The following is a 14579-nucleotide window of genomic DNA, read 5'->3' as shown; positions in this document are numbered from 1 at the left end:
ACTGCTTTGGAGCACCAGAGCTACAAGGAACTGGAAATCCCAATCACTTGTTCTCAGTACCTCTTTTTATACAAAGGGGCTGACAGCACTTCCTTTTTTTCCTCCCTTTGTCTGCTTCCTCTGGCCAGACCCACACTGCAGAGCAGGGCAGGGCTGGCCTCGGGAGGGACTGGCCCTGGGCTCAGCAGTGCCTGGGCCCCAGTGGCTGCCGTGCTGCTGCTCTGTGCCAGCTGTGTGTGCCATGTGCTGGGCACTGTGTGATGGGCACACGCTGCTGCTGGCTGTGCTGCTGGCTGTGCCGGGATCCAAACCTGCTCCTGGCTGCCCTCTGTCCACACCGGCCCCTCGTCTGTGCCCTGCCCCGAGTTCCCCTGGCTCTGGAGCACGGGAGCTCGGATCCTCCAGGCAGCCCCTGGCACACACGTGTCACCGGCTGCCTCAGTCCTGACCTTCTGCTTTCTCACTGTCACACATCCTTTCCCACGACAGCCGGTCCACAGAGCGCTCCTGTTCACACCCATGGCAGAAAGGAGCTTGGAGATGCTGTTCCAAGTATTTTCCTGCTCAGGGCTTGGTTTAAGTTTTCTTTCTTCTCAGGGTGCTTTTCCCCTCTATGGACACTGACACTGGGCAGGCTGGGATGAGTAGATGGGCAAGGGCCCTTCAGGAAAGACAGAAAGAAGAGGCTGCAGGAAGTTTGTCGACTCAACAGCCCCCAGCATGCCAAAAATCAGCCTACACAAATGAAAAACAGCTTCCCAACTGTGCAATAGCTATGTCATGGAAAAGAGAAGGAAGACAGAAATCACCCAAGCCTTGTCTTTTTCCAGAGGCCACTCGAGGGAAGGGTCAGTGACGATATGTGTTCTGATACACAAACTGCAACCACAACACCCAGCCCCAGGCAAACCACCCAGCGCGTGTATGTGAGCCCAACATGGAATTCCCAGGGCACTGCTGGATGTTCTTGCTGCTGCCCCTGGCTCACCTCACCCATCCCCATTCCCTGGGCATGCCTCAGGGTTGCAGAGCACCTAGGGACAGAGTAAGATTGCATAGTGATTTTGGAACTGGTACAGCCAGCCCTGATGGGCCTGTGTGTAAAGCAGCAGCTCGGCTCTGCAGTCTGACTGTAATCTGTTATTTTAGTGTAGGATCTCCCATCAGGAAAGATTTATTTTTCCTGGAAGAAGGATGAGCTACCGGCATACTCTGTAAAGCCAGAGCTCCACACTTAGTTTTATGGAACACTAATTACAGGCAAATGCCCTAAAAGTAGCACAAGATCCAGAATAAAGCAGGGAACTGCAGGCAATGGAGGTGTCTGATTCTGTTCCAAAAAGCATAGTGTAAGGCAAGAAGGGCTTAGCATCTATTTATAAATGAAAAATCACAAATTATGTAAAAGAAACGACACAGAAAGTGCGTGCCCCACGTTATCCAGTTCCAGCGTGCAGCGTCACGAGGACAGCACGCTGCTCGAGGCAGGATACTGCTGAGGTACAGCCACTGCTTTTGCACTCCTCACAGCAGTTCTCCTGGCCAACTTCAGTGTAACACCAGAAGCATCACATGAGTAAGAGAATGGAGCTGGGCTGCACTCCTGGCTCTGCCACTGACCCGATCTGTCCGACCAGGAGCAAATGCACTCATCCCTCCCCTTCTCCCTGCCCATAGCTCTGCCTGCCCATCCTGCAGGAACTCCCTGGAGCAGGTGCTGGCTTCAGCTGTTTTGGTACTGCTTAAAAAAAATACTGCTTCAAGAACTTCCCCTTCCCAAGTGCCATCCATAGCATAAACTCCTAAAGGACACTGCTGGCAGGGACTCTGTGCAGCACGGATTTCGATGTCAAACTTTGCTTCTTTGTTGGGATAAAACAAATTCTCCAAAATGGACAAACAGTCTGGCAGCACAGGTCTAAGTGTCTCAGAGGGCCAAGGCTGGTTTTTCCTGGATAACTCCTTCGCATTTACTCCTCAAGTCCAATTCTGTTTTCCCCATGTCCCATAAATAGTGTATTTGCATTCTCTTCCCAGCCTACATGCACCACGCTTCTCCCCTAGGATGAATTTCATTTTGTTGTTTCCTGCCCAGACTTTTAACTAAACTACATGGTTTGGCTTTAATAGCTGAACTGTTGCAAAACCCTTTTCTGAGAATATAATAAAAATTCTGGGTTCAGTGACGCACATAAAAACCCACAACCAAGCACACAGGTCTCCAACCACAAACTAGACCGAGAGATAAAGCCAATAGTAGCTACTCACTGCCTGCTTGCTAAATGGCACGTCCTACTCATCACAAATGGCAAACCCCACACCAGAAGCAGCAATACTCCAACTGCCTTGAACCCACAGAGATGGGAAAGGACAAGAACAGAGACAGGATACAGAGCAGCTGGAGGAAATCACTGATTCCAGGGCAGAGCCCTGCTGCTCTGCCTGGTGCAGCTGATGGCCAGGACACCAGTTCTCATTGCTCTGAGAAGGGCACATGCTGCCAGCTGCTCCTTACAGCACCTTTAAAAGACCCCTTTACAGCACAGATGAGAAGCAGGTCCAAGAAGTTTAGGAGAAAACTGCCAAGATTGTACTTTTTTATTTATTTCTACAAAATAAACAGCAGATCTCTTGAGATGCAAGTCTGCCCATATCCATGACCTCAAGCCAACAGTTGGGACTTTAGAGGACAATAAACAAAAAGCAAATGCCCACAAGTTTTTGAGCTGCACTTCTGCAGACAAGGCACAGGAAAGCATCTGTAAAACCAGATCACTGACATCAGGGTGCAGAGTTCAGCAGATACTACAAGGAAGAGCTGAAAGAATTCTGTAGTCAAACTGCAGTGCAAGTATTTCTGACCTCTGGTTAACTGATCAGGAATCACATTCTAACTTCATTTGTCAGAGATTGTTAATAGTTACAGTGTCTAAGCAGAGAAATCAAGTTTCATGCATTTGGGGGTCAACTCTCCCCCAGCTTCTTGTCAAGTATGTTTTATTCATGTTTAGAAAAGTGGCATCTTGTTCCAGAGTCACTAAAAGGCATTAAACCAATTGCAGCTTCTGCACTTAGTCAAAATCCAGTCTGAATTCAATGCACTTTATTCAAATAAACAGGGGAAAAGGAGCAAAGGCTAGAAGAGCCTGCATTTTTTTGAAGCCTTCTGTGGCTTAATCTCATGCTTTTAATCTACATATCTTGAAATACCCTATAAATGCAGCAAAAATAATCTTTTTCAATTCACAAAAAAAAAAAAGAAAAGAAAAAAAATAAAAAAGGAAGAAAAAAAGAAGGAAAAAAAAGAGAGAAACCAAGGTAGAGAATGATAATTATAAATTAAACAACTTGGGGACAGGCAGAGGAACTCTACTATACCAAAGTGCTAGCCAAGATTTCGTCAGAATATCAACAGTTGGAGACCAAGTTTGGTTCAATCATACATTTCACAACCAAATGCCATGTTTTCACACTTCCACAAAACTTATAATCTGCTCAGTGAAGCCTGCAACTTTTCTTGTTGACTTGAAACATATGCAATGTTTAGAAGAGGAGTTTTGCAATACCCAAAGCAAACAACTGTCATGATTTAATCAACAAATCAAGCACATGGTCAAAAGCAGATCCTATTGCTCCTGTGCCCAGAGATGAAATCTCAGGGAGCCTGGCAGCATTGGAGGAGACAATAAATATGAGCTTACACCGAAACTTCCAAGGCTACAACCACATCCTGCCCTGCAATTTACCCAGCTGGTGGCTGAGGCTTTAACAGGATCAGATCAATGTATGGCCCAGCACTTGCATGTGGCTAAGAGAAATGCAAATCATCTATCTTGCCTCAGACAGGAATTAATCAGGAAGGAACTCCTCTACTAACCTCCTGCCAAGAACCAGCCCAGAGGGCAGGGAGCACTCTCTGAAGCACCCCAGCAGCTCCTGGTGCTGCAGGACACTGCACTGGCCAGATGAGGACCAAAGCCTGAGGGAGGTTCTGCATTTCTGCCTCCTGAAACAGAAGACAAAACTTCTGAACTGGAGTTTACCTGCACGGGCCACTGGGGAAAGTCAGATGAGTCATCTGAAGGCATCCAGTGAAAGTGGATTCACTTCACAGCTTCAGCTGACTCTTATCTATTTTCCCCAGTGCCATTATATACACAAACCCAATGTCAGACAAAAAAAACCTCCTAGGCCACCTGAGCACTGAACAGAACACAAAAATGTCAGAATTGGGCTTGCTAAATTTGTCTCTGAACTCATGCTTGGCAACCATGTGAGAAATTGATAAAGATCTCACCAGCCATTGGGAGAGCAGCAGCATGTGAGGATACTTCAGGGCACTTTCTCAAAGTCATCCAGTTTAAAATGAAAAAAGCATGCAGCGGGGTTGATCCATGCAAGGGAAAGACCCAGGATGTCACTGTTATACAGCACAGAGAGCTGGGGCAGAGCCTGGGCCCTGGAGAGCTCAGAAAGGCCCTGTGCAGGTGCCCACACAAGGAACCAACCCCTCCCCGTGCGAGGCACCCACCGTGGCCACTCCAAATACAGGGTCAGTGCCTGCTCTGCCTCAGGGTCCATCTCAGAAACAGCCTCAAAAGCAGCCCTGCCCTTGTGGGCTTTGGAGAAAGGCGTACAACAGAGCTAACAAGTCCCCCAGATCCCGCAGCGACCGGGTAGGAATGCCAAACTGGTGGAAATAGCAAACACCGAAGTGGTGGAAGTGCTGGCTGGGTTCTCCAGCTGGGACTGAAATGGAGCGATGCTGAGCATGTCCTGAGCAGAACCTTCCTGGAAAGCAGGAGTCAAGGCAATCTCAGGTGTGATCAGAGTGCTGTTGAGCCTGAACACTGCTCTGGGGCCAGAGGAGTCTCCAAGGAATACAGCAGGACAAGTGCCCGACTGGAGGGGACCAGAATAAGGCCGAGGAATCATTGCACAGAAATAGTGCCGAGGTTTTCCCGGTGCCAGGAGCAGGTGGGTGGGGGATCACAGGACACAGGACAGGATCTAGGCTCAGCTCTGCCCGGGATCTGCAGGCACAGGACAGGCGTCTCCGTGCTGTGCAGCCAACCACACAAACCAGTTCTGCTCCAGTGTGAGGGTCTGCAGGGCCCTTCAGCTGACAACAACCCAACCGTGTCTGCAGCTCTGCCCCACAGAGCACTGAGCTGCTCCTTTGTGAACTCAAGCTCTCAGCAGCTGACTCATCTGAATGTCCCCGGCTATCTGGATTGTTATCAACATCTGATCACAGCATCACTGAGCACCAACTGCAGCCTCAGAAATTCTCATTTCCCCGCTGTGTTCAGAGAACTCGATCCTTGTGCCTGTAGGTATAAAGATACCTGACAACAGTGTGAAGTGTTCCCTTTCCAGCATAGGGAGAATTGAATCACAGCCTGGTTTTGACTGGTTTAGAACCAAATCTGCTTGGTTAAACTGAGAGAGTGGGTCTGTACCCTTTTCACATGACATATGCTCAATTTGCAGTGAAATCTGATCCAAACCTGTTCATAGAACACTTCGTTCAGCCACACAGAAAACCATCCTTCCCATCTGTGCTTCCATTAGGAACAGTAACATAATGCAGGATTCAGCTGGAGAGTCTCACAGTCTCACAAACTTCCAAACTACCTTGAGATCAGCATGAAACTCAATCACCTCTTTCCAAGGCAAACACAGGATCTTCACAGGAGCAAAATTCACAACCCAAAGGAAGAAGAAGAAAAGCAACACATTTCATTTCAAGGAATTATTTGCATCCTAAAAAATTAGGTCACTCCGTTTGTCACCCACATGGCTATGCCCACAAAATCAACAGAACTGAAGCTACTAAAAGATGATATTGTGACCTGTATTTTCACCAGCCATGCATGGTAAAATAGGTATTAGACAAAATGTTGCACAGAAATATCTGGCAGCAAAGTCATTTGCTTATTTGAGTTTTTTTTTATTTATCTGAGAAAAGGGGCTCACTTAACCATCAGACTCTGACCTGCAGCCTGTGGAATTCACATTCTCTACTTGAACCCAGCTGACTCATTCAGCAAGAAGCATGGCAGTGAGCAGGACACCTGTCCAGAATGTGAGGGCTGGTTTCTGGTTTTTGCTGTGCTGAAACAGTAGCCAGAGTTTTGCTCCCTTGGGTGCCCTGCTGCTCCTGCAGGACCCGGCTGTGCTGCTGAGGGACTTTGGCCTTGCCTGTAACAGAAAAGGAAATTGTTTCTCAATGCGTTGCTAAACAAACCCTGCAAAACAGGACCCAGCACAAGGCAGCAGGAAAGCATGCAGGCAAGGTGTGCTGGCGGGGGAGAAGCCTTAGGAGAAGCTGGTAAATACAAGCACAGAGAGGCAGAGGGGTCGGGAGAGATGGAACACCAGATGGATGGATTTTCCTTTGAACCCTCAGTCATGCCTGAGGCTGACACAATAGCCACTGCCCAAACACTACAGTATGTTATTTCTGCTTTGTCAGATGATGCAGACAGCATCATTTCTGGGTCACTTGGAGGCCACATACCACTCCTTTTCTTATCCCCTCCTCTCTTTTTCACAATCCCATCTACTGAGGCTATAAACACTCAGTTGAGGCCTTCCCAGTTAAGAGTGGGAAGATGAAACTGCACAATCAAGTAGTTCCCTGAGCCTCATAACATGACTCTCTTCAAAGATTTCATCCCAGCGAGGCATCCGAGCCTAATGCAGCTACAGGAACAGTCCTCTGCTTAAAGATCAGAGACTTCACACCCACTGAACACTGAAAATTAAAGCCCTCCCCCTTCCTTTGCAACGCAAGGACACACAAGTGTAACAGAATGACTGAGAGCATTCTGCAAGACTAAGAACTGTACTTGCCATTTGCTGAGCACAGCCCTGCTGCTGCCACATCAGATCTGCAGCTCTGCTCCTCTCAGCTCACAGCTCTCCAGCACCCAGGGAGCTTCTTCACCTCAGCCACGCTTCATCAGGCTTGGCTGTGTTTCCATATAGAGCACAGCAACCTCCTCTTGCCCTAAGCCTCTCCTGAAGGATATTGTTACTCCAAACTGCCCTACAGACCTGTTCACATTTCCCATCCCTCCTGGAGTTGGTGCATGGCCATTGAGCAGGCCGATGGATTTACCCTGCTGTGAAGAATACCACTCAGGCACTTAAAATGCCTTTAAAGAGAATATCCTCCATAGTTTTTACGATGGCACTAATCATTCTCACACATCTTTGAAAGAACTCTCAGGTATATTCGACTGATGGTGCAGGAAGTGGAAATAAAGACACCAACAAGCAGTGCATGTGTAAACTTAGAGCCTAAATAAAGGACAGTTTACAGCAGACAACATAAAGCCAGACACTTCCTTCAGCAAGGTCAGGAAGAGAATGACTAATTGTAGGTTCCCTGCACTTCCCCTTCCTCATTGCAAGCCTCATTCTGCCAGGTCCTGAGCACCCTGAGCTTTCACAGGCAGTGAGCTCCACGGGGAACACCTTGGATGAGGCCTGAACACTCCCCAGGACAGAACTGAGAGGTCTCCGAAGGAACCAAGCTCCTTCAATGGAGCATTTTACTGCCCAGGATGCTGTCCCTAATCCCAAAGGGTTTTTCCCATTTTTCTTCCCCTTGCCTTCCCAACCATCTCCCTTTTGTCTTACACATTTCTATTTCTGTAGCCTCAATAAAATACAAGCACAAACCTCCAGTCTCTACCATTCCCTCACGTACTGGCTGGGAAATGAGACAGATTAGCAGCTTGTTCTCAGGCGTATTAGCAGACCAAGGGAAGGAAACAAAACACAACAAAATCAAATCCTCTGCTTGTTTGACTCAATTATTCCAGCACTTCAAGAGTTCCACCTTCCCCTCCTCCCCGGCACACACAGTTCCCCAGACTGCTGCTGGGCCGGGCTTTGGGGAAGAGGTTAACGCAGAAAAGTGTTAAATCTCTGTGGGAGCAGGTTGCAGCTCTTGGAGCTGAAGACGTTCTGTCTCTGCACCCTGGGAAATCTCAGCTAAGAAACTGTATTCTCTGAAATGCTCCCAATTATTGGGTTTCTGCTAGAAAGAATTGAGCTATTTTGGCAAGGACTGGGGTCACATTTCTCTTTTCACAGACACTGAGTGAGAAAGCTGCCATGGCTCACTGCTCACATTTTGTTTTTCCTAAAATCTCCTTGGGGCTCTCTCTTACTGGTTCACATTTGCCCGTAGCAACCATGTGGGGTTTCTATCATTAATTAAATACAAATACAGGATTTAGAGTGCAGGCAACCTGAACCCAGATTCCCACCCCAAAAAAGATTTTTTCTTGTGACTGACTTTCACCTAAACCATGTTGTGCTCACTTAGAAAGCAGAGGAAAGTACAGCTGCTGACCCAGTAATAGTTGTATGAGGAAAAATACAGAGGGGACTGGTAAGCAGCAATTGGCCATACACCAGACAGTTCTGCAACAGCTTGGCATCATACAGCAACCTGGAAAGATTTTAATCAACACTTGAAAAAAGAGCACAAATACAAAGATAACAAGCTCCAAGCTCAGCATCTTTCAGGCAGGTACAATATCCATTACTTTTGTGAATTTCCACAGAAACTTCACACAGCACATTTGTCTCTGTACCTAAGCAGAACAGGAGGTTCGGGTTGGTTTTCCTTTGGTTTTGTTCATTTAAGAGAACTGAATTGTGACAGTTGGCTAAAACCAAGTTTCTCATTTCAAAGCATTCTATGGAAGCAAATTAAAGTGGTCAAAACATATTCTTCTAATAAAAATCTACATTAAATGTACAATGGAAGGAAATGTGCCAGTTCAGGTTCAGAGTTCAAGCATTTTGCTTGTGTGTCCAAAAAGTATTTTATGCAGAATTTGTGAAAAATCTGAGCCTGACTTTTTTGCTCCCGTTGGGGATTAGAAAAAGGCCTTTAGAGCAGCAAAGTTCTCACATTTGCCACCACTTCCACAATTCAGAAAAAATCCCAGGGCATCAGCCTGTAAGAAACATTTCTAAAGAGTGATTTATACACTTGCTTGCTTTCATTCCACTTCTCTTTTTGCTTTTCATGCTCTACAGGCTCTTTAGGAAATACTCTGCAGAACACTTCTTCATCAGCCCTTTGCATTCCTTGTGCTGGGTTACATCCCTTTTGTCTTAAAGTATCTCCTCTGATTATGTGCTGGAGAGAAGCTGAGCAGTCTCTGGGTTCAGGGTTTCAGCTGCCCCAGCTCAGACCAGAGGAGGGACTCACTGTGCTGAGCCACAGCAACCAGAAACACACAAAACCCTAACTGCTGAGGAGAAAAGAAAAAGCCATTGTAACAGCCTGTGTGCTATTCTGTCATGGAAATACTCCCCTCCTAAAGAGCAAGGGAAACACAAAGGGATTCTATGTTGTACTTCTCTGCCTGCCAGCGGACAGCTCTGAGTGCTGGATACAAATTCATGCCACAAGAGTTGAGATTTTTCACTGCAGCCAGGCAGCTCTGCATCGTTACACAAAGATCACTCATGGGTTTGTCCGACTCCTTTTGCTTACAGTATTTCACCTTGATCTCTTCAAAAGGAAGATGGGTAAGTTCGGCATTACTGAAAACCCTGGATTCTGAGGATGCTGTAGAAAGCTGCAATGCCACACCTGTACAGCGGAAGACTCTAAATGCCATTGCTACTCTACGACACCTCCTGCCAGGTGTGATGTAAAACACTACTGGGAGTAATTCTTTCTAACACTCCTCCAGAGTAACAAGGCCAGAAACACAGCAAAGGCCTATAAATGGCTAAGGGATCCAGCAGTGCTGCAGACAGCTGCTTACCTGTCTCACAGGCAAAAAGTCAGTGCCCGCACTCAGTGTTCCTAATATCTGGCTTGCTTGAAAATAGAGCACGTGAGCTATCCTTCCACAGCTCAGCTGCTCTGAGGATTTCCACAGATGCAAAACTTACACTGCTCAGCCATCATGAGATGAGCAAACAAAATAGCAGGATTCCCTAAGCATTAGCAGTCTTACTTTAGAACCAGCTTCTGCATCCAAAAATGTCTTAAACAAAAAGAAGGAAAACAACCTTTCTACCTCCATCCTTCCTTCATAGATAGTTTTATTTCTCTTTTGTGTTTTGGCAAAGGAAATTTATAAATTCAACTAGACCGTTTACAGTATAATCTTGAAAGTGCAAATAATCAGCAGCAGATTATTATTAGCTTTCCAGCCGTGATCTCATTCAAAGAACACTGAAGTTATCTGAAACCTCCAGATGCCCTGATTTCCCTGAATGCAGGACGAGGTCCTGCCCGCGCTGCCTGTTTCCCTAGCAGTACAGCTCAGCCCTGTGCTGGGCTGGGTTACAAACACAGGCATTTGGGAGCTCAACACAAGCAGTCTGGCTGCTCAGGCTGCCCCTCAGGCTCTGGAGCCCATTTCCATGGCCTGCCTGCAAAGCCCCTGCATGTCCAGTCTTGCCTCTTCAGCACAGCCACTGCCAATCATTTTCTTCAGCTGAAAAGAGAAAGGGAGAGGACTGAGCACAGTCACCCAGAAATAGGAAGCTGTAGCATTACTCACTACCTTGAGGACTTGCCTGCTCTTCCTTTTCAATTACTCAGCAGATGTTCTTAAATCAGTTACTCAGTTTCTACGTGCACCTGCCAAACCCCAATTTCGCAGGACATGCATCCACCCACTGAACTCAGCGAGGCATGTCCTGCTCCCCTCCTGCAGCGAGGAGGAACCTGGCATTTGGAGCGAGCCTCGCTGCCTCCAACTGCAGAGCCACTGCCCACTCATTCCTCAGCACAGCCTGGAGTCTCTAAGGGAGGGTTCCCAACGACGCTACTGCTGAGGGCTGCCACAAGAAAAAAGGGCAAATCTACCCCCATGAAGGAAAATGCTATTTCCAAAAAAAGCCACAGTTCTTAAAAATTCCAGCTTGCCACATACACTACAGTCCCCTGTGCCAAGGCTCCATGTTCTGTTCTCATGATGAGACTCAGAAAGGGGAGTTTGCTTCAAGCATTAATACAGAGGTGGGGGCTTCTGTCTTGTCTGGGGTTTTTTTTGGCTTCTTGCAGTGAAAACAAGAGTAGGGACATGGCTGAAAAAAACATGCATTAAAAAAAAGTCAACTGTAGGAAATTGCTTAACTGGAATGTGGCAACTTGCCACATTCCCTCTTTTAAAACAGCAAAACAGCTTTATTTTAACAAGCTGCTATGAGATTGTATTTTGGGATTGTCAGGAAGAACAAAATACACTAAACTCCACTCTGTTCAAAATGCTTTGAACCTATAACACAAGATTTTAAGAGGGAAAAAGAAAAGCTTTGGTATGTTCTGCCATGTAGTGGATCAAAGATTTTCAGTTTGCTCACCATTTTTGAGGATGCTCCCAGAGTACTGTGTACAGGCACTGAGGCACGAAATATAGGACTGTGAAACAGAAGACGGTGTTTGCAGAAAGGTTTTATTTATGGCCTTTTCCCTGATTTTGCTTTGAAATTACTGACATGAGCTCTGTGTTCTGCTCTGCTCTAAAGCTGCTGGTCAGTTGCTGGGTGTCTCTGGCTGTTCAGTGAGGTTTTGTGCTTGACTAGTTCTTCCTTCCTACTCCCCTACTACTCTGCAGGGCCACGGGCAGAGCGAGTGAGGCAACAGGAAAAGCAAGAGTGTAGGAGTCACCTCTGCAGAGACAGAGAGGGCACAAATGGTCATATCCTCATATCCAAGCTGGTGTCTCTCTAAAGGAAAGGCTATAGCAAGGACCAAAGTGAAGCTGTTAATCTTGAGTTAGAAACTAAATTTAATTATATCAGTGGTGCTTTGTAGGAGGAACTTAATTATTAACTGCAAAGAAGTCAGATTATTGCCCATTCTGATGGATTCTTGCTAAACTAAGTTCAAACACTCTAGTACTTGATGGAGCTTCAACTCTGCTAAACTTTGATCTTACGAAGTGCTGGTGCTGCTTCTATCTGAAAGCATCCAGCTCCTGCAGCCTTGGAGCTCTGCTCAGGTAGGACAGAGTGTCTGGAAACCTGTGTGACCTGTTTGTCCAGCCCAGAGGTTCCCCTTCCCCACTGCCTGTGCTGACCTACTGCACTCTGAATTTAACAGCCTCTGACCCCAGTTTGCTCCATGAGCTGCCTGAGCCCCGTTTCCCAGGGCGGCACAGATTCCAGCTGGAATGGGCAATGAGACCCAGCCACCACAAGTTAGGCTCATCTCCAAGTGCAGATACTGAGCTATGCAAGGTGTCTTTTCAGCCTCAAATCTTAACAGAAAGCTGTATTAGCATGCAGCAAAGTACAGCTGAGGGAGGCTTTACTGCTACTAACTTGGTGCTCCCACCCTGGCTGTAGTTACACGCAGATTGCTGCTGTTGGGTCTGCACAAACACCAGGCATGGTTCCCCAACACTACAAGTTCTCTGAGGGTAATGATTCACCTAGTTCAGCCCCTTTCATCTCCAGCCTCTCTAACAGACCGCAACAACTTCTGAAAGTGCCTGCCACCAAAGCTATCCTAGATCCTGTCTATGAAGGGCTTCTGTAGGATCCTAGATAATGAGAAAAAAGGCATTGCACTTAAGATGACCAGCTCAAAAGACAAAAACAGGGAGTTTCCACTGCTGCTTTAGAGCTTAGTCCTCCATGTATATCTCTTCCCACTGAAAGGGACCTTACTTAGTCCAGTATGGATGAGTGCTGAACCAGCTTCTTGCAGTGCTTCAGCTCCCGCTTGCTCTTCCTGTTTAGCAGAAACCCTTGTGTATGAAGCTAAGTAAAACTGACCTAGAGGTTGTTTATGCTTTCAAAGGGTATATGTTCTGTGCTGGAAATGAGTACCTCGATCTAGCCTGAGTCCCTACTACAATAATAACTGGAAGTGAACTCTGGACCATCAGTTCCCAGCCATTCTGGGTTAGATCACACAGCACAAGGAATATCCCACCCTGGGGGAGGGGAAGGCTCTCAGTGACACGGAGCAGCACCTTCTGCTGCAAAGACTCTCCCAGCAGCTGCCCAAGGCTTGGGACCAGGGATGAGCCATATGGAACCAACAAACAGCAATGGCAGGCAGAGAGAGGAAAACACTTGTGGGTTCCACAGCAGCTGAGAGGGACCACTATAAAGCCAACTACTGTACAGTGTCACTTGAACTTGAACCTTGAGACTCGCAGGTAACCTGTCAGCTGTGTGTGTGCTCCAGATATCCAACCCAGATAAGCAATGCTAAAGCTCCCTTTGTCTCCCAGCCAGGCCATCTGCAACAGCAATGTGACAGTTACAGTGCAATAAAGGTGCAGTTAATTCCCTTCTTATCCCAACTTCCACAATGTCCCTCCCAAACACTAAATAAAATCAGGACCAGAAGCACTTTCTCTGAAATGTGTCTGCCCTTGCTACTTGCCAAGAGAAGTTAGAAAAGCCTCTCATGATTAGGCCGACTGCTTTCAGTTCCTCTCAGTGAGACTGTAAGGTACTCAGCTTTCACTTGCCAACATTAAAAACTCCCTCCTTGTCTTTGGTCGTTCTGGAGAATGAGGAAGGATCAAAGCATGGGTTGAGGTAGGCATGGGGAACTGCAGAGTACACAACTTCTCACCCCACTGTCCCTTCTGAAGAGCCTGTGAAGCATGCTGACACATCCAGGACTTCAACACAATTAAATTGTAAATTAGTCTTGTCCTTCACAAAAGGCTCATGACACACAATGATCTCCAACGAGATACAGTGACCTGCTAAATTCTCTATCGTCTCTTGGGGGGTTTCCAGGACCTCCCTGTACATCATTCCCTAAAGTCAAACAACTGCACTTACCCACTGAAAGAACACATGGGTTGGGCTTGGTAGGGGCGCTTTCCTACGTACAGTTCTTGATTGCCAGCTGTACTAGTAGTTCACTCTCAGCCCCAGGAAAAGGTTCAAGCACTTCAAAATTCAGAGAAAGAGCTTAAGAGTAATTGGACTTTAAAGTATTCCTGTAATCATTTCGGTGGCACAGAGATAGGTGTGAGCAAATTAAATCTTTATACCAACACTAAGTATTATTTAGGCCATGGTTAGCAGCACTTGCATGTTATGGATGAGACCATCGTATAATACATTTCTTGACACATACATGGCTCAAAAGGGAGAAGAACATTTAAGTGTTGGTTCTGGATGCTACGAGGGAGCTGAACAGTTATTGCTGTAAACTTCCAGGTATACTTGGACGGATGGCAGCCTCATGCTGGGGCTCTCTCACGCAGAATGGGAGCTGAACTGGCAAAAGAGCAATGTGGCTGAAACACGCATTCAACAAGATTAAAAAAGAAAGGTTATCTTATAACTGTAGAATTTCTACCAACTTAAGGGTCAGGTGAAATAAGGCAGAAAAAGAATCCTTCTGTATTCTAAAAATATCCACTTTCTCAGCTGGTTATTCTTTGCTATATGAGTGTTGTTTTTTACTCCCCTGCTCATTCAAAACACACTAACATCAGACCAAGTCTGAAGACAGTACAACAGTACTTGTGTTTAAATAGCTGGAGCTTCAAGCGAGGGTCAAGGCCATGCTGTTCAAGGTATTCAACCTTGAAAGGCACTTATAA

The sequence above is a fragment of the Corvus kubaryi genome, unplaced genomic scaffold, assembly GCF_017639235.1.
Source record: "Corvus kubaryi isolate FWS band 111438036 unplaced genomic scaffold, C.kubaryi_AGA036_p1.0 37284, whole genome shotgun sequence".
NCBI lineage: Eukaryota > Metazoa > Chordata > Aves > Passeriformes > Corvidae > Corvus > Corvus kubaryi.
The sequence above is the reverse complement of the archived record's forward strand: the minus strand, read 5'-3'. Positions refer to the sequence as shown.